This window comes from Giraffa tippelskirchi, chromosome 12, assembly GCF_054371585.1.
Source record: "Giraffa tippelskirchi isolate mGirTip1 chromosome 12, T2T-mGirTip1v1.2.pri, whole genome shotgun sequence".
Lineage (NCBI taxonomy): Eukaryota > Metazoa > Chordata > Mammalia > Artiodactyla > Giraffidae > Giraffa > Giraffa tippelskirchi.
The window spans coordinates 92,268,381-92,291,624 of record NC_137286.1 but is presented as its reverse complement, the minus strand read 5'-3'; the positions used below and the strand labels follow the sequence as shown (position 1 = coordinate 92,291,624).

The window sequence follows — 23,244 nt, the reverse complement described above, 5'->3', positions numbered from 1 at the left end:
GCAGTGACAGAAACACAGGGAAACAAATATAATTCAAACTTTTTTCTCTAGGATGCTAAGTTCACGTCTTTATTGACAGAGTAACTAATTACAGAACCTAGACTGATAACAGGTCAAGAGGTAGAAAGTAATGATTATTCCTACTTCATCACTCTAGAAGTCAAATAAATACTTTTTGGTTAAAATGTAGAACTACTTTCTTAAGAATTCTACCTTCAACTATTAATTTGCTTCTCATGCGTTTACCTGAGCAGGACAGTTTGGGAAATGTTCCAATGTTAATGTAAGTTAGGGTGTTACTAGTTATAGTGTTTGGTGCAATGCAATAGCATCTTAAAAACTCCAGGCTGCCAAAACAAATGACCACTATGGCTTAAACAAGAAACATTTATCTTTCAGGGTTCTGGAGGCTGAAGTTTGAAATCAAGTCACCACATTCTGGTGAGAGCTCTCCTCCTGGTTACACTCTCACATGGCTTTTCTTTGTTCATCCACACAGAGAGAGATCGCTTGTGTCTCTTCCTCTTCTTATGGAAGGGCACTAATCCCATGAAGGGGGCTGCCACCCTCATGACCTAATCTAACCCTAACTACTTCCCAAATGTCCCACCTTGGGATTAGAGTTTTGACATATTACTTGCAGGGAGGAGGGACACAAACATTCAGTCCATAGCACCCAGCCCAGAGCCCCCTTCAGTTTGGAGACCTTCAGATCTCCAGGTGCTGGAAGTGTTGGCTGTTATTAGCTTACAACTGAGTCTTCCCAAGGACTTGCCTGAAGGAAGCAGCTTTCCTCAAGACTAGGATACTTCTGGGCTTCCCTGTGGCCTCAGTGGTAAAGAATTGGCTTGCAATGCAGAAGATTAGAACTCTTTCCAAGGCAGTGAGCAATTTTTCGTACCCATTTTTTAAATGGGTATGAAGGAAAGAGAGTACAAAGATCCAGTCCTCTTGCTCATAAGGTTATCCATGAGACAACTTGGATGAGCTGTCTCGCCTCCCCAGTTCCCCAGGAGGTCACTTGAGCCCAAACTTCTGCCCCTCTTCTGTTTTCCTGGCTCCGTTATGGGTGTTGTTCTCAATGGACTTTCTGCCCATAAATCTCTGTCTCAGAGTCTATTTCCTGATTCCCAAGCTAAGACACCAGACCTCATTAATAGCACATTCAAATAAAAAGAAAAATAACCTAATTGTGCAGATTTCTCTCCATTTTGTATAGATTAAGACACAGCATAAAAAGTAAATGTAGTGGAAAATGCCCAGAGTAGAATTGCTTTATGCACTTTGCACATGTCGTACACACATTTGTGGGAGGAAAAAAACTCTCCCTTACATCTGTTTGGCCCCACAGCTTTCAATCTATCACAGAGAGTAGTCTCTTTGCTCATTATAACTAATCTCTGAATGTGTTACAATAAGAGAGAACCAAGTTTTGATCCTATTTTGCTAGAATTTATTTTTGTTTCTTAAAGACATATAACAACAGGCAGTCCTATTTCAGTCCGAATATTCTTGGAAAAAATAACAAGTAAATCATGAAATGAAATAGCCAGTTGGGCAGCTCTTCTTATGAATTCCCCAGCAGGGGTTATGTGGCTGCATCTAAAAAAAAGCAAAAAAACAAACAAAAAAAAACAGACCTTTGATGCTGAGTTGATTTATCAAACACACAACAATTCTCAGCTCATAGATTCTTTCTGCTAATTCATTTCCAGTATAATAACTTATTTAGCCTTCACCCTTCAAGATCCTTTATGACTATTAGTATGATTTTTAAAAACCACCGTGCAGGCAGGATTTCACAAAGAATATTCAGATTCTTCTCTCCCTTTCATATCAGCATTTGGTGAAATCCAGAGGCCTTTTTTTTTTTTTCATAGCACCCAGGTAGCCTAACTTATATTCAGAGATTTAGTCACAAAGAGACTCGGTCTTCAGCACCCTTTTTTATTATGTAATAGTTATTTCTCCATTTATTTCCTTTTCAATTTTTGAATTGTGTCATTCTTTGTTAATCATCATTTTATTACAGGATTAGGGAAAAAATGGAAATGGGATAAATGAGTGTCCATAATCCTATCATCAGAATAAACCAAAATCAATGTTGCTGGTTTATTTTCTTCCAGACTTTTGCCAAAACAGTGCATATAATAGTGTTTACAATTTTTGTAAAATATACTCAATCCATGTTATAATTTAACTTACCAATATGTAATAAATATTACTCATGTCAATAAATACACCATTAAAATAATGAAAAGATGCATGCCATTTTATAATATGGGCATATCATAACTTCTTTAATCAATATCCTGCTATGAAGCATTTATATTTTCTCCTTTTTAAATTACTTTTACAAACAGTGTGTGAGCAGACATCCTTGCAAATAAATCTTTGTACAAATAACTAGTTATTTCCCTGGGATGAGTTCTTTTTTTGCCCTTGTATGCAGGTCAGGAAGCAACAGTTAGAACTGGACATGGGACAACAGACTGGTTCCAAATAGGAAAAGGAGTACATCACCCTGCTTATTTAACTTCTATGCAGAGCACATCATGAGAAATGCTGGGCTGGAGTAAGCACAAGCTGGAATCAAGATTGCCGGGAGAAATATCAATAACCTCAGATATGCAGATGACACCACCCTTATGGCAGAAAGTGAAGAAGAATTAAACAGCCTCTTGATGAAAGTGAAAGAGGAGAGTGAAAAAGTTGGCTTAAAGCTCAACATTCAGAAAACTAAGATCATGACATCTGGTCCCATCACTTCATGGCAAATAGATGGGGAAACAGTGTCACACTTTATTTTTCTGGGCTCCAAAATCACTGCAGATGGTGATTGCAGCCATGAAATTAAAAGACGCTTACTCCTTAGAAGAAAAGTTATGATCAACCTAGACAGCATATTAAAAAGCAGAGACATTACTCTGCCAACAAAGGTCCGTCTAGTCAAGGCTATGGTTTTCCAGTGGTCACACACGTATGGATGTGAGAGCTGGACTACAAAGAAAGCTGAGTGCCAAAGAATTGATGCTTTTGAACTGTGGTGTTGGAGAAGACTCTTGAGAGTCCCTTGGACTGCAAGAAGATCAGTCCTGGGTGTTCATCAGAAGGACTGATATTGAAGCTGAAACTCCAATACTTTGGCCACCTGATGCAAAGAGCTGACTTATTTGAAAAGACCATGATGCTGGGAAAGATTGAAGGCAGGAGGAGAAGGGGACAACAGAGGGTGAGATGGTTAGATGGCATCACTGACTCGGTGGACATGGGTTTGGGTAGACTCCGGGAGTTGGTGATGGACGGGGAGGCCTGGCATGCTGTGGTTCATGGGGTCGAAAAGAGTCGGACACGACTGAGCGACTGAACTGTACTGAACTGAGGACAAATTCTTACAAGTGGGATTTCTGCATCAAAAAGTAGTTACATATTTAAGACTTTTAAAAAACATCACTAAATTCTTTCAGCTTATAATCCCACCAATAGTGGTAGAGAATCCTCTTTCCCACACTCTTGTCACTCTGAGTATATAACTCTTTTTCATCTTTGCTAATCTAATAGATGAAAAGTAGGATCTTGTTTTTAGTTGCATTTCTTTGAATTCTAGTGAGTCTGAATTTTTAAAAAATGTTTATTGACCATGTACATTGCTTCCTCTGTGAAATATCTGCTTATGGCCTCTGAACATAAGATATTGACTTCAAATATTTATCTTACTGAGTTTTAAGAGCCCTGTCTATTTATTTATCATACATCTGTCTGTATTCTACATATAGAACTACATATACTCTAATCAGTTTTCCTCTGGTTTCTCTTAACTTTAAATTTAATTTTTGGGGCATAAAGATTTTTTATGTAGTTAAATATGTCAATTTTTTTCTTTATAATTTTGCCTATATTGCAGTGCTGGAAAGAAAGACATTCTGTATCCAAGACTATATAAATAATCTAAGAGAAGTTCTATTTTCTGCTAGCAATTAATGGATTCATTGAAAACTTCTGTTACATTTAAATCTTTAACCCACTAAACTTTGATTGTATCTGTGAGGTAGGAGTCTAACTTTATTTTTTTCCTATTGTTTCAGCAAGTATCCCAAACTTATAAAATAATCCATCCTTTTTCTTTTCAGCTGAAATGCTGTCATTAATGTGTGCTAAATTTGTGAATAACTTTATTTTATTTACTTATTTTTAATTATTATTATTATTTTTTAATTTAGTTGGCTGTGCTTGGTCTTAGTTGTGAGACTATCAAGAGATCTTTGTTTCAACTTGTGGGATCTTTCAGTTGTGGCTTGTCGGGTCTAGTTCCCCACAAGGGCTAAAACAAGGGCCCCTGCATTGGGAGCACAGAGTCTGCCCACCAGGGAATTCTCTGCTTTCAGACTTTTTATTCTGATTGTTTGTTTGGTCTGTGAGTCCTATGCCCATACTATACAGTTAATCAGTATTGTTTTATAATGAGTTTTGATATCTGATATGACCCTTATCTCTTTTGTATGTTTTTAAAGAGTATATTATCTTTAATGTCACCTCTTTTTCAAAATGTCCATTATTCTCACATATGTATTCTTCCATATATTCAGATCTTCCTCAACTTAACAATGGGGTTACATCACTGTAAACCCATCATAAGTTAAAAACACTGCCAAGTCCAAAGTACATTTCATGCATCTACCCACTGAACATCATGGCTTAGCCCAACCTAACTTACATATACTCAGAAAACTTACATTAGCCTACAGTGGGGCGATATCATCTAATACAAAGCTGATTTAATAATAAAACATAGAATATAGCATGTAATTTATTGAATATTGTCCTGAAAGTAAAAAACAGAATGGGTGGGGAAGGGAGAAAAAAAGAAAACCAGAATGGGCTTCTGGGTAGAACTGTTGTGTGTGTATTGGCCATCTACCCTTGTCATCACAAGGCAGTGTCACAGGAGAGGGTCACAAACCTGGGAAAAGAGGAAAGTTCAGAATTCCAAGTATGGTTTCTACTGAATACGTATTGCTTTCACACTTTTGTAAAGACGAAAAATCGTAAATCAAACCATCTTATTTAGGAACAATCTATACTTTTAGAGCAGTTTTAGGTTCACAGCAAAATTAAAAAGAAGGCATAAAAAGATCAGGGATTCTCAAGTGGAGCTAGTGGTAAAGAGCCCGCCTGCCAGTTCAGGAGATGTAAGAGACTGGTTCGATCCCTGGGTCAGGAAGATACTGTGGAGAAGAGCATGGCAACCCACTCCAGTATCCTCACCTGGAGAATCCTCATGGACAGAAGAGCCTGGTGGGCTAGAGTCCACGGGGTCACCAATAGTCAGATGCAGCTGAAGTGACTTAGCACAGCACAGCACACGAGGGATTAACAACAATTACTAATAACAAAATGGAATAATTATAACAATATACTGTAATGAAAGTTTCATGAATGTGGCCCTTCTCTCACATTTAATGCCTTTTCTGTGTTAAAGTGAAAGTGAAGATCGCTTAGTCGTGTCCGACTCTTTGTAACCCCACGGACTATGCAGTCCATGGAATTCTCCAGCCCAGAATACTGGAGTGGGTAGTCTTTCCCTTCTCCAGGGGAATCTCCCCAACCCAGGGATCCAATTCAGGTCTCCCGCATTGCAGGCAGATTCTTTACTAGCTGAGCCACAAAGGAAGCCCAAGAATCCTGGAGTGGGTAGCCTATCCCTTCTCCAGCGGATCTTCCCGACCCAAGAATCCAACCGGAGTCTCCTGCATTGCAGGCGGATTCTTTACCAACTAAGCTATGAGGGAAGCCCCACTGAGCACTTATCACACACGGTGACTTTAAGTTTTGCAATCTGAGGTGGAACAACAAAACTAGCACAAATTTCTTTTTCCTTCTTCACAATTTCATGGATAGAAGATTTGTTTTTACCCTAGATCTTAGCAACCTCAGCATACAAATATTTTTTCTTTCCTTATTAATTCAAAAACTTTCATCCTTTTACTTAAAGGAGGCACTTTACAGCTCCTCTTTGGCATTTCCTAATTGCCAGCATCACTATTCTTGCACTTTGGGGCCATTATTAAGTATTGATAAAATAAGAGTCACTTGAACACAAGCACTTTGATAAACTACAGTCAATCTGATAGCCGAGAGGGCTACTAAGTCTAAGTGACTAATGGGCAGGATACATTGGACATAGGGATGATCCCAGATGGGGTGGAGCAGGACAGAGGGAGATTTCATCATGTTTCTCAGAAGGACATGCAAGTCAAAACTTACGAATTATTTATTACTGGAATTTTCCATGTTTGACTGCAATTGTGGAAAGTAAAATCACAAGTAAAGGGGGACTACTATATCATTTTTTAGAGAAAAGTCTAAGTCCTTTGCCCATTTTTAATGGGATTATTTATCATTTTATTGTTGAGTTGCCAGAGTTTTTAAAAATATATTCTGAATATCAAATAAATCAGTTGCATAATTTGCAAATATTTTCTTCCATTCTGTGGGTTTTTCTTTTCACTTTCTTGATGATGTCTGTTTTTTGCAAGGGAGCTGGCCCTTTTTAAAAATTTATTTTTAATTGAAGTATAACAATATTGTGTTAGTTTCCCCTGTACAATGTGAATCAACCAAAACTATACATGAATCTGGCCTTCTTGAGCCTCCTTCCCAGGCGTTTTTTGAAGTTTTAATTTTGATGAGTTCTCATGTATCTGTTTTTTATTTTGCCATTTGTGCTTTTGTATCATTTCTAAGAAGCCGTTGCTAAACTCAAAGTCATAAAAATTCAGTTCTACATTTTCTTCTAAGAGTTTTATATTGTAGTTTAACTCTTAATTTTTAGATCTATGATCCAGTTTCAGTTAATTTTTGTGTATGGTGTAAGGTAACTGTCCAGTTTCATTGTTTTGCATGTGGATACCTAGTTGTCCCAGTTCCTAGTCTACTGACTAATTTTAAAGTCTTGTAACTATCCACCTAATATTGTTTCTAATATATTTGATGGATTTCTCTCTTTTTTTCAAGTAGGCAATATCATGTTCAAATGATAACTTTGCTTTCTCCTTGACAATATTTGTATTTATTATTTTGTCTTCTCAGTTTTTTTAAATGTGGTGATCACATCAACTTCATATTTTTCTTCATTTTAAAGGGACTGTTTCTAGAGTCTTGCCACCACTAAGTACGACACTTTCCACTATTCAGTAATAATTGCTTTTCAGTATCTGCTACTGTGTCTGTATTTTGTTGCTATTGATACAAGGTGAGGAAACATGATTTTGCTTCAAAATCTCTTTAAATTTTGTTTTAAGAATATATTGTTATAACTTCTACTGAATTTAAAATTTCTATGTTTCTATTGGAAAAACCCTGATGCTGGCAAAGATTGAAGGCAGGAGGAGAAGGGAATGACAGAGGATGAGATGGTTGGATGGCATCATTGACTCGATGGACGTGAGTTTGAGCAAGCTCCGGGAGATGGTGATGGACAGGGAAGCCTGGCGTGCTGCAGTCCATGGGGTCACAAAAAGCTGGACATGACTAAGTGACTGAACTGAACTGATTGAATGCAGCTTAATATTTATTAGAGGGAGGCTCCATAATCTTTTTTATGAAACCTTTGGTTAAAACAATTTTGCATGTTTTTTGTTGTTTTGAAGGTAACAACATTTATTAAGACATCTTAACTGTGTACCAAGTTCACCCATAAGACTCATTTAAACTCCACAACTACCCTGCGAAGTAGAGACTACCATATATTCAGTTTGCAGACAATTGAAACCTAAGGCACTGAGCACTTACTCAATGTATCCAAGGATGCTCAGCTGTAATGCAGCAGAACTGAGATTTCTACCTGGCTGTCTGCTGTCTGATCATGGGGACTTTATTCTTTTTCCCCTTAATTGAGATATAATTGACATATAACATTATAGTAGTTTCAGGGGTGTAACATAATGATTTGCTGTTGTGAAATGATCACCACTATTAACATCTAGTTAACTTCCATCACCACATATAGTTACAAATTTTTTTTTCTTGTGACCAGAACTTTGCAAAACTACTCTCTTCGTAAAACTACTCTCTTAGCAACTTTCAAATATGCAATACGGTATCATTAACTGAAGGCTTCCCTGGAGGCTTAGACAGTAAAGAATTTGCCTGCAATGCAGAAGACTTGGGTTCGATCCCTCAGTTTGGAAGATCCCCTGGAGTAGGGCAACCCACTCCAGTATTCTTGCCTGGAGAATTCCATGGACAAAGTAGCCTGGCAGGCTACAGTCAATGGGGTCACAAAAAGTTGGACACGGCTGAGCAACTTTCACTCACTCACATTATTAACTACAGTCACCATGTTGTACATTACACCCCTAGGACATTTCATACCTGGAAATTTGTACCTTGTGATTCCTTTCATCCACTCTACCCACTCCCAATCCCCCTATTTAAAAACAAAAACAAAAAACACATTTATTTATTTGGCTGCACTGAGTCTTAGTTGCAATATGCAGGATCTTCAATCTTCATTGAAGCATGCAGGATCCAGTTCCCTGACCAGGGATCGAACCCAGGCCCCCTGCATTAGGAGCACAGTCTTAACCGCTGGACCACCAGGGGAATCCTCAACTCCCACCTTTGGCAATGACCAGTCTGTCCTCTGTATGATTCTTTTTTTTTTAGATTCCACATAAAAATGAGATCATACATTATTTATCTGATAGTCATTTGAGGTGAATACTTTCTTAAAACAGTGTTTATCAAGTAGTTTATTATTCCAGTTAAAAAAATAAATTCATCATAAAGAATATGATGTTTTTGACACTACATAAGGAAAGAATTAATTTCTTTTAATCTTAAATAGTTTAATTTTAAAAGTAAATCAATTAGTGAACTAGAAGAGCTAATTCACAAATACCATATAGAGTTCAAAAAGTAGAAAATAATATATACAGTGGAATAAAATTTCCTTTTCAGCCCTGTTTCATAACCACCACATTCCTCTCCCTGCAAGCAACTACTGTATTCTATAAAAGAACAGGATTTTTTAAAAAAATAAAATAAATACATATTTATTCAATGCACACATATGTACATACACATATATAAAATATATGCAATATGTGCAAAATATATCAAATGTTTACATGAGAACGACAATGTACTGAGCAGTCCTAAGGAATCAGATGGAATGCAAAGACTTGATAAAAAGTCTGTTCACAAAAAAGAAAGAGAAGCAGCTGAGAAAACTCTTTGGTATTTTTCTAATATTATCCATTACCAGTTTATTTAAACTCCAAATCAGTTTCCTCATCAAGTTATAGCAAGAGATAAATCTGGAATCCATGCCACATTAACTGTACTAAATATAAATGTCCACCACCTCAGCATTCCCTACCTCAGATGGCAAATAAGATAGGAACCACGCATTCCTGAGAGGCAACAAACAACCAGAGTGCAAAATGACAAATCAAATTCCCAAAGTGTACTAAAGCTCTTCATATAGATGGAAGAAACCTAAATAAATCAAAATCATGGCATAAAAATACCTTAGCCTTTCTCTGAATAATTTTGTGTGCTTAGTTGCTCAGTCATGTCTGACTTTTTGCCACCCCACGGACTATAGCCCGCCCAGGCTGTTCTGTCCACAGCATTTCCCAGGCAAGAATACTGGAGTGGGTTGCCATTTCCTTTGTATCAAGCTGTAAACAACTCTGGACAGTCACTTGGAACCATGGTGTGTAATGAGGGAGAGCTGGCTGTTGGGTGCAGGAGGCAGCTTCAGTGGAGTTGGTGTAGTCCAGCCCTGGGATTGATAAAGCTCCAGGCAGCGGAGGGAGTTGGGGAGGGCAGTAGTGGTAGTGGGGAGTTGGGAAGGGAAGCTGGGAGGCAGAAGGGGAGGAGGGTGCTGATTCAAGCAGATTGAACTCACAGAAGACTGATTTATAAACAGAAATGCCACTTGTTCATTAACCATACTTTGTTGTCGTTCAGTTGCTAAGTTGTATCTGACTCTGCGGTGCCATGGACTGCAGCCCACCAGGTTCCTCATCCATGGGATTCTCCAGGCAAGATTACTGGAGTGGGTTGCCATTTCCTACTCCAGGGGACTTCCAAACCCAGGGGTCGAACCCACCGCTCCTGCATTGGCTGGTGGATTCTTAACCACTGAGCCACCAGAGAAGCCCTCATTAACCATGCAGACGACAATAAAACCAAGTGAACAATTGTTACTTTACAGCATCACTCTCCAAAGTTTCCTGAGATCTTCCCTGTCTCCATCTCTCAGCATGGACCCTTCTGTGGACGGCTAGGAGGTAATAGTAATGTACTGTGGTGGTCACAGATTCTGAGTCTCATGGCCTTAGTCCCAACCCAGGCCTGGCCATTTGCCAGCTATGTAACCTCAAGTGGTTATTTAACTTCTCTCTTCCTGTGAAAATGAGAGTGATAACAGTACCTACTTCAGCATGTCATTGTCAAGATTAAATGATAGCACAGGGAGCTCAGCTTAGTATTCTGTGATGGGGGGTGGTAGGAGAGAGGCTCAAGAGGGAGGGGCTATATTTATATTTATACCTGATTCACCTTGTTGTACAGCAGAAACTAACACAACATTGTAAAGCAATTATATTCCAATTAAAAAATAAATTTAAAAAAGAGTAAATGAACTAATTCATGTTGAACATTTAGCATTGTGCCTAGTACATGTCAAACACTTAATACAGCCATTAGTATTAGAGGTTACTCTTGTCTACTTCTGTTAATTTGTAGTTGTTTCTGCTCTGGGAGAATGTGCTATTTTCATTCTTTGCCCAAATTAAGGAAAGGGAAAGAGGAAGTTAAATGAGAGACCAGCTTGACTCGATGGTGAAAAGTCTGAAATATATTTAGTGTTTCAAAGAAATGCAATTGTACTGCTTTCAAATTTGAATTGCAATCCCAAATAACATGGAAAACAAAGAAATAAAGCAATTTTTTCTGCATTTTTTTCCTTTCATTTATTCACTTATTTTAATTGAAGTATAGTTGATTTACAACATTGTGTTAGTTTCAAAGTTAGTATAGCAAAGTGATTCAGTTATCCGTGTGTGCGTGCCTACTAAGTCCACACATATGTATATATTTTTTCAGATTATTTCTCCTTGTAGGTTATTGAAGCAAATTTTTAAAAGTTGAAACAAGTAAAAAAAAAAAAAAAGAGGGAACTTAATGTAAAAATTCAGTGTGTAGTAGACACGTATTAATATTTCCAGAGTGTCCAGTATATACCCAGCTAATCTTCCTCTTTCTATCCTTCTCTTTTTTAAATCCATTTGCAACACACCAGCCAAAATAATCTTTTAAGGATTTAAGTCTGATCACATCACTTCTGGGCTTCCCAGATGGTGCTAGTGTTAAGACATAGGTTTGAGCCCTGGGTCAGGAAGATCCCCTAGAGGAGAGCATGGTAACCCATTTCAGTATTCTTGCCTGGAAAAGCCCATGGATAGCGCAGCCTGGTGGACTACAGTCCATGTGGTCACATAGAGTCGGGCACGACTGAAGTGACTTAGCACACATGCTGCTTCTGCGTTCAAAATCTTCCAGTGGCTCCCCACCTCATTCAAAGTAAAAGCCAACATCCTCACAATGCCCTATAAGGCCTTACATAATCTGCTCACCCCAACCCTACTTCTGTGACTTAATCCTTTCAGACCCTCTAGCCTACTTCCTCTGCACAGGCCACATGGGACTCTTCGCTCTCGGTCAATGTGCCAGGTACTCCTGCCTCAGGGCCTTTGCACTGGTAGTTCTGTCTGCCTGGAGTCCTTGTCTTGAAATCACATTTCTTTATGACCTTCCTTGACCCTCCTAGTTAAAACCGTAATTTTTTCCCATCGGCACCCCTCTCTAATCTCCTTTCCCACTCTGTTTTCTCTACAGTGTTTCTCTATACATTTATTGACTTATTATGTTAACAATCTGTCTTGCCTAGCCCTCCCTTCAATATAAAATTCCACAAGACAGGGTTTTTGTTTGTTTATTGCTGCATCATTAATCCTCAGGTTAGTGATAGCACCCTTAGTTGAAGGGATAAACGGTCACCTCGTGTTATTTCATTTATATCTTTTGGTGAACATCTGATTTTTATAATAACATGTCACTAAAAGGTAGCTATTTTTATAATTAGGTATTTTTGTATTCAACAATTGCTGTCTCCTGAAATGAAAAATAGACTGAAAGCATCTTTAAGTTCTTGAAGCTGGAATTGTAAAACCACTGTTTATTTTAAAGTGTGGCTATCCTTTAAAAAACATCTTATGTAAGATTGAAAGTCAGAGGAAGAAGTTGTTTTTAACTTCTTACTCAATATGAATGACATGTATCACTTCTGAATTACAAGAAATTATGAATTTTCATATAAATTTAAGTTGGCCTTTTCTAATTCCGGCATGAATTCTCCAGCCCTTAGATATGATTTTTAGATTTGTCCAAATGGTGTATGACAGCAGAAGTGTGGGCCTAGCTGTCCCTCCTTCTGCTCTGCTAGAGATAAGGCCTGCCTACTGAATTTCTGGTTTCCATTAGAGCTGATGACATGAAAGAGATGCTTGTAAGAACAAACGTTTGGTTCCAGGCTGTAGCCTAATTTAATAGTGTACTTGAAAAAGAAAAGTTGATGATTCATTCCAAAACCCCTGGGGAGGGAGGAGTGATTGTAAACAAATCGGAAAGGGGCAAGAAGGCCTAATATGAAACCGTTGCCACAATCTTCAACAACAACCAAAAGAGTCTTGTCTAAACTTGATCAAATGCTGGTTTCTTTCCAGAATGATTTTAACTGAGGAAAGATTGTTCAATTCAAAACCCCTTTCCCTCTGCTCTGCTTTGGGAAGGGGGAGATGGTAACTGTATTAATTTTGGATAATTTCAGATAATACGGAGTATTTGGTTGAGAGATTACCCTGAGGTTTTCATAACTGTGGTTTTGCTCAAATCATTGCATGGGATTGCAATGTTTTTATGGGCCAGAACCCTAGGCAAATTTTTATGGAAGAGGGAAGAGACACTTCTTTAAAAATAGAAACCGGGACTGAAGACACATCAGCCGTCTGAGTCCGCGGAGCAGACAGCTGCCATGGGCGAGACCCCAAAGCCACTCCCACCCCTTGCTTGTTGATGCCCAAAACATTGAACACCGGGCATTTGTTTTCTTGGTTTAAGACTTCATCTATTGAAATACTAACAGCCCAGCTCAGGACCACATGTTAAATTCTGGGCCATTTTTACTTCGATGGTGATTTCCTCACTGACTCCAGATCTAACAGGCTTTTCCAGCTGGGTGGGGAGAAGGCAAAGGGATCCTGGCTCTTTGGAAATGAGGCTGAGCGTGTGATGAGGGAGGCGCCTCCCTTGGAGGAAAACAGGGAAGATCACCAGTAAGTGAGGGAGCTCAGGAAAGAAATTTGGAGACTTTTTCCTTGGAAGGAACCCTTTTTAGCCATCTTTCCTTCTCTGAATACTGGAAGAACAGAAGGTTGATATGGAGACGTGGTGCTAAGAAATCAGGCTCGCCTGGGTCTCTGGTAAACCTCACCACTGAAGAGATTAACGCAGCAGTTAATTCTCCAGTGAGTCCAGATGACTTGCTTACTTTAATTCATAGCTATTGTTTCACCATAGCAACCAGGGACATTTTAGCACCTTTATTGTTTTATTTATTTTTAAAATTTATTTATTTTTATTTTTTTGGCCATTCCACACAGCAAATGGGACCTTAGTTTCCTGACCAGGGGTCGAACCTGTGCACTGTGCTTTGCAAGGGCAGAGTCTTAACCACTGGACCACGAGGGAACTCCCACCTTTATCATTTTAAACGGGATTCTATAAAACACTGCTGACGTGGGAGAATTCCTTTCTCTCCCCTACAGTTTTATAAAGGAGTAACATGGATGCTGGTGTATATAAATGTCCCCAGGCTTTTAGTCACCTGTCAGCCTTTCCAAATAGGTTGTGTTACTGGCTACCTGGTTATCACAGAAATAACAGTGACTTTTTATTTTCATTTTTCACCATTTAACTTAGTTATTTCCTATTATGTAACTTTCAGAACAACTTAGTACCTAGGTCAAAAGGAGATTTTACAAAGTTTGGCTTATTATGTCATTTTTATTTTTATTAACTTTTTAACTGAAGTATAGTTGATCTACAATGTTTTGTTAGTTTCAGGTGTACAGCAGAATGATTCCATTATTTTTATAATTGCAGATTTACTCCATTATAAGTTATTCCAAGATAATGGCCACAGTTTCCTATGCTACCACAATATATCCTTGTTACTTATCTATTTTATGTATAGTAATTTGCATCTGTTAATCCCATACCCCAAATTTGTCCCTCCCCATGCTTTGGCAACCACAAGTATGTTTTCCATGTCTGTGAGTCTGTGTCTATTTTGTTATTACACCATTTTGTAAGTCATGATTTGCAGTGCAGTGCATATCTTTGCTGCTGCTTCTTTTTTAAATATTTATTTATTTGACTAGCTGGGTCTCAGTTGTGGCACGCAGGATCTTGAGTTGTGGCATGCAAACCCCTAGTTGTGGCATGTGGGATCTAGTTCCCTGACCAAGAATTAAACCTGGCCATTGGGAGCGGGGAGTCTTAGCCACTGGACTCCCAGGGAAGTCCCATCTTTGCTTCTTAAGGCTACAGCGTGTGTGCGTGCTCAGTTGTGTTCAACTCTTTACAGACACCATGGACTGTAGCCCACCAGGCTCTTCTATCCATGAGATTTCCCAGGAAGGAATACTGGAGTGGGTTGTCATTTCCTCCTCCAGGGGATCTTCCTGACCCAGGGATTGAACCATTGGCAGGCAGATTCTTTACCACTGAGCCACCTGCAAATCCCAAAGCTATGGCACGACTGTTCAAAAAGAGTCCCCTCATCTTGGAAAGATTGCCAGGTTTCTTCCTCATCATTGCTTTCTTTACCATACAATTCACACATATGACATAGCAGAGCCTGGGCTGGATGCTGAGGCCGCAGAGCTGCGATCCACCTTCCTGACCTCTGGTTACTGACTAGTCAGTGGGAAACACACAAATCACCATCTGCTCAGAACAGGACAGATGTTGGCACAGGGGCTGTGGAAGTTTCCCTGCCCATCCTGGGATGTCAGGAAAGCTTTTCTGTGGGGATATAGTGTCTGAGCTAAAAGTTTTTAAGAATCTGATGATTGGTAGGAATTAAGCCGGTGAAGAAGTGGCAGGGAACATTCCAGGAAGAGGGAACAGCACCTGCAAGGAAAGAGTGGAGAGAGAACTCTACCTTCCTGTCGTTGCCGCTCTAAGCTTAATTCTTATTCATCACTGCATCTCTGGTGTCTGTCTGGCACGTCAGAAGTACACATAAATATTTGTTGAACTTAAATAAACTGAACTGCAAATATTTATTGCTGCCAATAGGATTGTGGCCAAAACAGAATTTCTTGTTTTCGTGGTGTGTATGTTCTAAGCAGGTGTTAAGAAGAGTTAACATTTACCAAGCACTTCATGAGCTTCCCTGGTGCTCCAGTAGTTAAGACTTTGTCTTCCAATGCAGGGCATGCAGGTTTGATATTTAGTCAGGGAACTAAGATTCCACATGTGGCACAGGGCTGCCAAAAAAAGTTTTTAAAAAAGGGAAAGAAAAGAAAAGCTTTTACTAAGCACTTACTACCTGCCAGGCCAAGAGCTTTATATACTTACTCATTCATTCTTCACAACAAGACTTTAAGTAGGTATAATAAGAGTATCCCAATGTTACTGCTGAGGGCACGGAGAGGTTAAGAAACTTGTCTAAGCTTACCCAGCTCGTGGGAGGTGGAGCTGGAACTCAAAGCTGGGAGATCTTGGCTTTTGGAGTGAGTTTTAACCTCTACAGTTAGCATTTCAAGACTTTTCAAATGCCTTTTCAGTCTTCTTTTTGGAAAACAAAATAAAAAAATTCTGAATGTCCATTCTCGCTCCACCTCTTTTCTCTTTATTGACCTAAGAATTATTTGGCATAAACATATAAGTCTAATGGACATTTTGAAAAGCAAGAGCAGGGTTAAAATTAAAGGTAATGTGGTCTCCTTTTATTTTATTTTAATATGGTCTTTATTAAAAAAAGGTAAAGGAACTTCCCTGATGGTCCAGTGGCTAAGACTCTGCCCTCCCAATGCAGGGGCCCGGGTTCAATCCCCGGTCAGGGAACTAGATCCCACAAGCTGCAACTAAAGATCTTGCATGTTGCAACTAAGATCCCAATAAATACTAAAAAAAAAAAAAGAAAAAAAGTAAAGAGGGGATAATGGTCATATTAGAAATTAAAACGCATTTAAAATTATACTGATTAAGGGGCTTCCCTGGTGGCTCACTGGTAAAGAATCCATTTGCCAGTACAGGAGACACAGGGTTTGATCTCTGGTCTAGGAAGATCCCACATCCTGAGGGGCAACTGAGACCATGCACCACAACTATTGAGCTTGTGCTCTAGAGCACAGAAGCCTCAACTATCGAACCCCCTGCACCCTAGAGTCAGTTCTCCGCAACAAAACAAGCCACCACGAGGAGAAGCCTCCGCACCACAGCAAAGAGTAGCACCCACTCTCTGCAACTAGAGAAAAGCCTGAGCAGCAACCAAGACCCAGAACAGTTAAAAATAAATGGAAAAAATAATAAAGTGAAAAATAAAGTTATACTGGTTAAAATATAGACATGGTGACCATGGTTAATAATACTCTATTGTATACCCAGAAGTTAGTAAGAGAGTAGATCTGAAAAGTTCCCATCACAAGAAAAAGAATTTGTTACTATGTGTGGTGATGGACAACTAAACTTATTGTGGTGGTCATTTTGCAATACATAAAGATATTGAATCATTATATTCTACACCTGAAAGGAAGATAATGTTGTATGTCAATTATATCTCAATTTAAAAAAAAAAAAGAAAGAAAAATATATATTTAGCGTGAGCACAGATTTGGGTCCTTCCGCTACTATCTACTTCCTTCTCCTCCAGACCCAAGGATCGGTAGGGAAAATGAGAAAGATTTCTCATTTAGAAAGAATCATAAACAAATAATACAAACTCTGCTGCTGTCCCCATTCACTAGGTATTTCCCTGGTGTTTCAACTACTAAACCGGTTGCCTTTCACATCAGATACCAGAGAGGTGAGAAGAGTTGGATCCTATCTTCCCACTAGGGAAGGCTCAGTGGTAAAGAATCCGCCTGCCAATGAGGGAGGCACGGGTTCAATCCCTGGTCTGGGAAGATCCCACATGCTGAGGGACAGCTAAGCCTGTATGCCGCAACTACTATGCCTGTGCTCCAGAGCCTGGGAACTACAGCTACTGACTGAGCCCAAGTGGCACAAGTACTGAAGCCCAAACCCTCTAGGGCCTGTGCTCTGCAACAAGAGAAGCTGTCTGTGCACGACAACTAGCAAGAGCCCTCGCAGCAACCAAGACCCAGCACAGCCAAATAAATACATAAAAGGATTTTTTTAAAGTACTGACAAACTTTTTTTTTAATAGAGAGAGGGAGAACTTCAAACTTTTTGTGTAACTGAAATAAATATATTTTAAATTATTTGATTTAAGCATTAAATTTTATGGATATATCATGTGTATTTCATCAAACTGGCAACAGAGAGCTATTAAATACAAAACTCTTGACTGCCATGGTAACTGGCCTGATTCTGAGAAAGAGATTCTAGGCTGGAAGTTCCAATAGTTCTCTACCAAACTTGTCTTGATATTTTACAATTATAAATTTAATATAAAATACATAGATTACAAATAGATTAAGTAAAATAAATTTAGGTAAGTACTACCCAATGGACACACTCCTGCCACTTAAGTAGTCCAAGCTGAGGACTGATACTCTGCTGAGAAAGCTACCTTAACAAGCAAAAACAGCTGCCAGCAGTCTTATGAAGGACAGACTAGAGAGACAAAGCTGTAGTCAGGGAGCCCAGCCCAGTTTGGAGATGATGGAGCAGTAGTTGAGGAACTGGAGAGAAAGAGACAAATTCAAGAGATTTAAAAAAGTGTTAATTGTTCAGTCACGTCCAACTCTTTGGGACCCCATGGACTGTAGTATATGGTCAGGCCCCTCTGTCCATGGAATTGTCCAGGCAAGAATACTGGATCCATTCCCTTCTCCAGGGGATCTTCCTGACCCAGAGATCAAACCCAGGTCTCCTGCATTGCAGGGAGATTCTTTACTATCTGAGCCACCAGGGAAGCCCCTTACTAATTGAGAATAGAGGACAAAAGAAGAGGATTTGAACAAGAGCTGAGTATCAGACTCAGATCGCCAGCTTGTGTGCCTGCATGGATCGCGATGGGGCTCCCCCTGTGGCTCGGTGGTAAAGAGAGGCTGGAGATGTGGGTTCGATCCCTGGGTCAGGAAAATCCCTTGGAGGAGGAAATGGCAACCCACACCAGTACTCTTGCCAGGGAAATCCCATGGACAGAGGAGACTGGGGGGCTATAGTCCATGGGTCTCAGAGGGTTGGTCACGACTGAGTGACTAAGCACACACAACAAGCAGGAAATTAGGAGAAAGTGATGTCACAGGTGCCAAAGAAGAAGAGGGGACTTTAGAAAGAAATGTGGTCAATGCTCAATGACACAGACAGTGTGTATATCAAAGTGTTAGAAAGTTATACTGGATCCGGCAATAGGGACGTCACCTCTGCCATCTGTGGGGATAGGTTCACAATTCAGATGGAGCTGGAAGCCAGATCGAAGCGGGTAAAGTAGTGAACGGGAGGATTGTAAAGAGGCAGTGATGATTTCATAGACTGATCTTTGCAGAAGGTTGTCTGTGAATGGAAAGAGAGTTTGTGTAGAAGATAGAAGGCCTTTTTTTCTTTTTAAAGATAAAAAGCATGAGCTTATTCATAGGCTCGGGGCTTCCCTGGTGGCTCAGATGGTAAAGAATTCGCCTGCAATGCAGGAGACCTGGGTTTGATCCCTGGGTTGGGAAGATCCCCTGGAGGTGGGCATGGCAACCCGCTCCAATATTCTTGCCTGGAGAATCCCCATGGACAGAGGAGCCTGGCAGGCTTCAGTCCATGGGGTCACAAAGAGTCTGACACGACTGAGTGAATAAGCACATTCATACGCTCAGGGAAGAAAGCAGTACGGAGGGAGAGAGACAGGGAATACAGTGTAGAGTGGATACATGAAAAGACTAAAACATCAGAGGAGATTAAGAAAGGTTGGTACCCAGAGTAGCTATGCATATGTGGAAGGAGGGCAGGATGGGTATAAATGAAGATATGTTTGGAGGTGGATAGAAGGGCAAGTGACGGAGGGAGTTCCCATCTGCTGATGATTTCTGCGGAAGGGTCATAAGGAGAGTGGTAAATATTTAGAATCACAGTTTAGAAATTTAGGTTGAAGGTGGCTGTTTAAAGACACATAGGATGACTGCACAGCACTGCAGAGGATTTGTCTGTGGTTGGAGGTCATAAACTTACAGTTGTGATGATTTGCAATGGATATGCTAATTGCATGGTTACAGGGTCACAGAAGATAAGACTGGAATTATGACTGGAATTACAACCAGATTGATCCAGGCAGTGGAATTATAGGTTTGAAAGGTTCTAGGCAAGGCAGACTATTGTCTAAGGTCATATAGCCAATAGGAGTGGAGCTAGATTTGAGTAGCTTGATAACCTTAGCTGAACTTGGAGGCTAGGGTGCTGAGTAGGTCAACTATATTGACAGGTTGTCTAGGTCAATGGCAGACCTTGGAATGAAGATAGAACCTAAGATCCAGGTGCCAAAGCTCTTGGTGAATGAGGCCTGGTTGAATACTTAATGAATATCTACTGTATCACTGTTGAGTTAGGCTTTCAACAATCAAACATCACCTTTAATTCAATCATGATAAAATATTATTTAAAATATTATTGTTTTACAAATTAAAACATATCTAGAGAGAAACCATAATTTAAAAATTAAAAATAACTTTAAAATTAAATATGAATTGAAAGAATGGGATACCACTGTGGAAGTAGTGACAGATTTTATTTTCTTGGGCTCCAAAATCACTGCAGATGGTGACTGCAGCCATGAAATTGAAAGATGCTTGCTCTTTGGAAGGAATGCTATGACAAATTTAGACAGTGTATTAAAATCAGAGACATTACTTCACCAACAAAGGTCCATAGAGTCAAAGCTATGGTTTTTACAGTAGTTGTGTACAGATGTAAGAGTTGGACCATAAAGAAGGCTGAGGGCCAAAAAACTGATGTTTTTGAATTGTGGTGCTGGAGAAGACTCTTGAGAATCCCTTGGACAGCAAGGAGATCAAACCAGTCAATCCTAAAGGAAATCAACCCTGACTTTTCAATGGAAGGACTGATGCTGAAGCTGAAGATCCAATACTTTGGCCACCTGATGTAAAGAGCTGACTCATTGGAAAAGATCCTGATGCTGGGAAAGATTGAAAGCAAAAGGAGAAGGGGGCAGCAGAGGATGACATACTTAAGACTGTGTCACTGACTCACCACCTTCCCACAGCTTACCATACCTTCCCAAACTTTCCCATCTCCCCCCACACCTTACCACACCTGACCACACCTCACCACACCTTCCCACACCTCACCATACCTGACCAAATCTCCCCACACCTTCCCAAACCTTCCCACCTCTCCCCACTCCTTACTACACCTGACCAAACCTCACCACACCTCACCACACCTTCCCAAACCTCACCATACCTTCCCACCTCTCCCCACAACTTACCATACCTAACCAAACCTCTCCATGTTTCCCCACACCTCTCTACACCTCCCCATACCTGATCACACCTCCCCACACCTCACCTCATAGTAGCTCACTACCCCCACTCTTCCCCACACCACCAGGAGACGGTAGCCTCATGCTGAGATGGGCACTTGGAAGTGAGTTCAGCACTACATAGACAAGCTATAGAGCCAACAGGCAGGATGAGAGCGGAAATAATCCCAGTAGCAGCGGTCAAATGTGGTGCGTGAAGTAGACCTTTACAGGAAAAGATGTACGACAAGAGGTATAGCAGAAAAGGAAGAAAAAAAGAAAGTGAAGTCGCTCAGTTGTGTCTGACTCTTTGTGACCCCATGGACTGTAGCCCACCAGGCTCCCCCGTCCATGGGATTTTTCTGGCAAGAGTACTGGAGTGGGTTGCCCATTTCCTTCTCCAGGGGATCTTCCTGACTGAGGGATCGAACCCAGGTCTCCCACATTGTAGACAGGGGCTTTACCGATTGAGCCACCAGGGGAGTAGAGCAGAGGGAGGGACCGAAAAGTAGGATGGAAAAAACAAGAAAGGAAGGGGAGGGGGGGAAAATAAAGAAACAAAGTGAATTTGTAAAAGACTATCCTCAGGTCAAGAACACCTTGGTGCTAGCTGCAGGAACTGACACCCTGCCTCTCTCAGTGGGAGTTTATGTTCTGTTAAGACACCTACCAAGGAGGATAGAGTTAATGCAAGTACTGCAATGGCGTTAACAATACCTACATCGAAGAAGTAATCTAAGAGGATAAAGTGAAAAACAAAGGACTTAGGACTTTTCAGCAGTGGAGTCATATATTGTAACTCTGTGTGTGTGTGTGTGTTAGTCGCTCAGTTGTGTCTGACTCTTGCAACCGCATGTACTGTAGCCTGCCAGGCTCCTCTGTCCATGGAATTCTCCAGGCAAGAATACTGGAGTGGGTAGCCATTTCCTTCTCCAGGGGAACTTTCCAACCCAGGGACTGAACCTGCATCTCCTGTATTGCAGGCAGATTCTTCACTGTCTGAGCCACCGGGGAAGCCACATATTGTGACTAGTTGGATATATTTCATTTAACAAATTGGTTGTGATTCTTTCCCTTATTATATTTATTGAATTGTGTTTAAGGAGTCCCTTTTCCCTTTAAAATTTCTCCACTTTAGAATACTAACACAATGTTGTCTGATTCTGAAATACCTGACTCTGGATGGTTTCTACAAACCCTCTTTGCAATCAGTGATCTGGTTCCAGATAGAGAGGAGATGACTGAGTGGATTTACCTGGGCTCCTGGAAACCTGGGCAGAGAGCAGAAAGGAATGAAAGCTGCTGAGTTAAACTCAGACTGGAGATGATTTACAAGAGTATTTTCTGTCGTCAAGGAGATAACTTGGGGAAAACTCTATTTTGTATTGCCAAACAAATTAGTAATTGAAATTAATCCCTGGTCATTGATTTTTGATTGCACATTCTTTTCAGTTGACATTAGTTGCAATTTTGAGAAGAACAGTCAAGATTGAGTGCTTACTGTGACTGTAATCTCAGGCCTTTATAGAGATGTCACTTTGGAGATCTAGTCTAGCTCTTCTTTTTAAAGGAGGCGGAGAGAGGTTACTCCCCACAGTGGCAGGCGCAAGACCAAAACCTGGGCATCCTAATTTCATTATATCAGCATTTGATGCTGCTGTGGCTGGGTTCCCCCACCAAGCAGGTTCTGAGACAAATTTGCATGCAAGGAATTTTGGAGGGGGAACTTTCCTGGTGGTTCAGTGGTTAAGAATCTGCTTGTCACTGCAGGGAACACAGGTTCGATTCCTGGTCCGAAAAGATCACACATGCCTGAGAGCAACTAAGCACGTGCATCACAACTACTGAGCCTGTGCTCTAGAGCCCACAAGCCAAAAGTACTCGAAGCCCGAGTGCCTACAGCCCATGCTCTGCAACCAGAGAAGCCATGGCAATGAGAAGCCTGTGTACTTTATCGAAGAGTAGCCCCTGCTCACTGCAACTAGAGAAAAGCCTGCTTGCAGCAACAAAGATCCAGTGCAGCTAAAAGTAAATACATAAGTAAAATTTTTTAAAAAGAAAAGAAATATATTTGGAATATACAGGGAAGTGCCCTGGGGAGTAGAACAGAGTGGGGCAGAGGGAGGAGTGACCTAACTTCCAGGTTGTCTGGACCTGGGATGGTCCTTCTGAGTTATCCTGACTCGAGGCCATGGCCTGAAACCTCTAACACCTACTCTCGAATCAACCAGTCATTGGGTGAATTCTACTTTCAGGGAGAGCACATAATCTTGGGGGGAAGGCAGTCTTGGGCTGAGGGCAATCCTGGGAGAAGGACTTCACTGAAGGCTGTGGGTCACCATCACTCCCAGCATCTGGGGAATAGCACCCTCCCTTCTTCAGCCTCTGAGGAAGAGCACAGCCCCACCCCCACCACAAAACCTAACACTACCTTGGTAATGATGCTTTCACAC

At 40.5% G+C, this 23,244-nt stretch overlaps 1 long non-coding RNA gene and 1 other non-coding gene across 2 annotated transcripts in view; both read left to right on the top strand.

Moving 5' to 3' along the window:
- The first annotated feature begins 11,680 nt into the window (after positions 1-11,680).
- Positions 11,681-23,244, top strand: part of LOC145528741 (uncharacterized) — a 37,931-nt gene continuing 26,367 nt past the window's right edge. Inside the window, exon 1 of the long non-coding RNA XR_014070592.1 lies at positions 11,681-11,745. This is a non-coding gene — a long non-coding RNA (uncharacterized LOC145528741). The remainder of the gene's footprint in view (positions 11,746-23,244) is intronic.
- On the top strand, positions 16,135-16,206 carry TRNAG-CCC (transfer RNA glycine (anticodon CCC)). The gene has a single exon. It is a non-coding gene; the product is annotated as a tRNA-Gly (tRNA).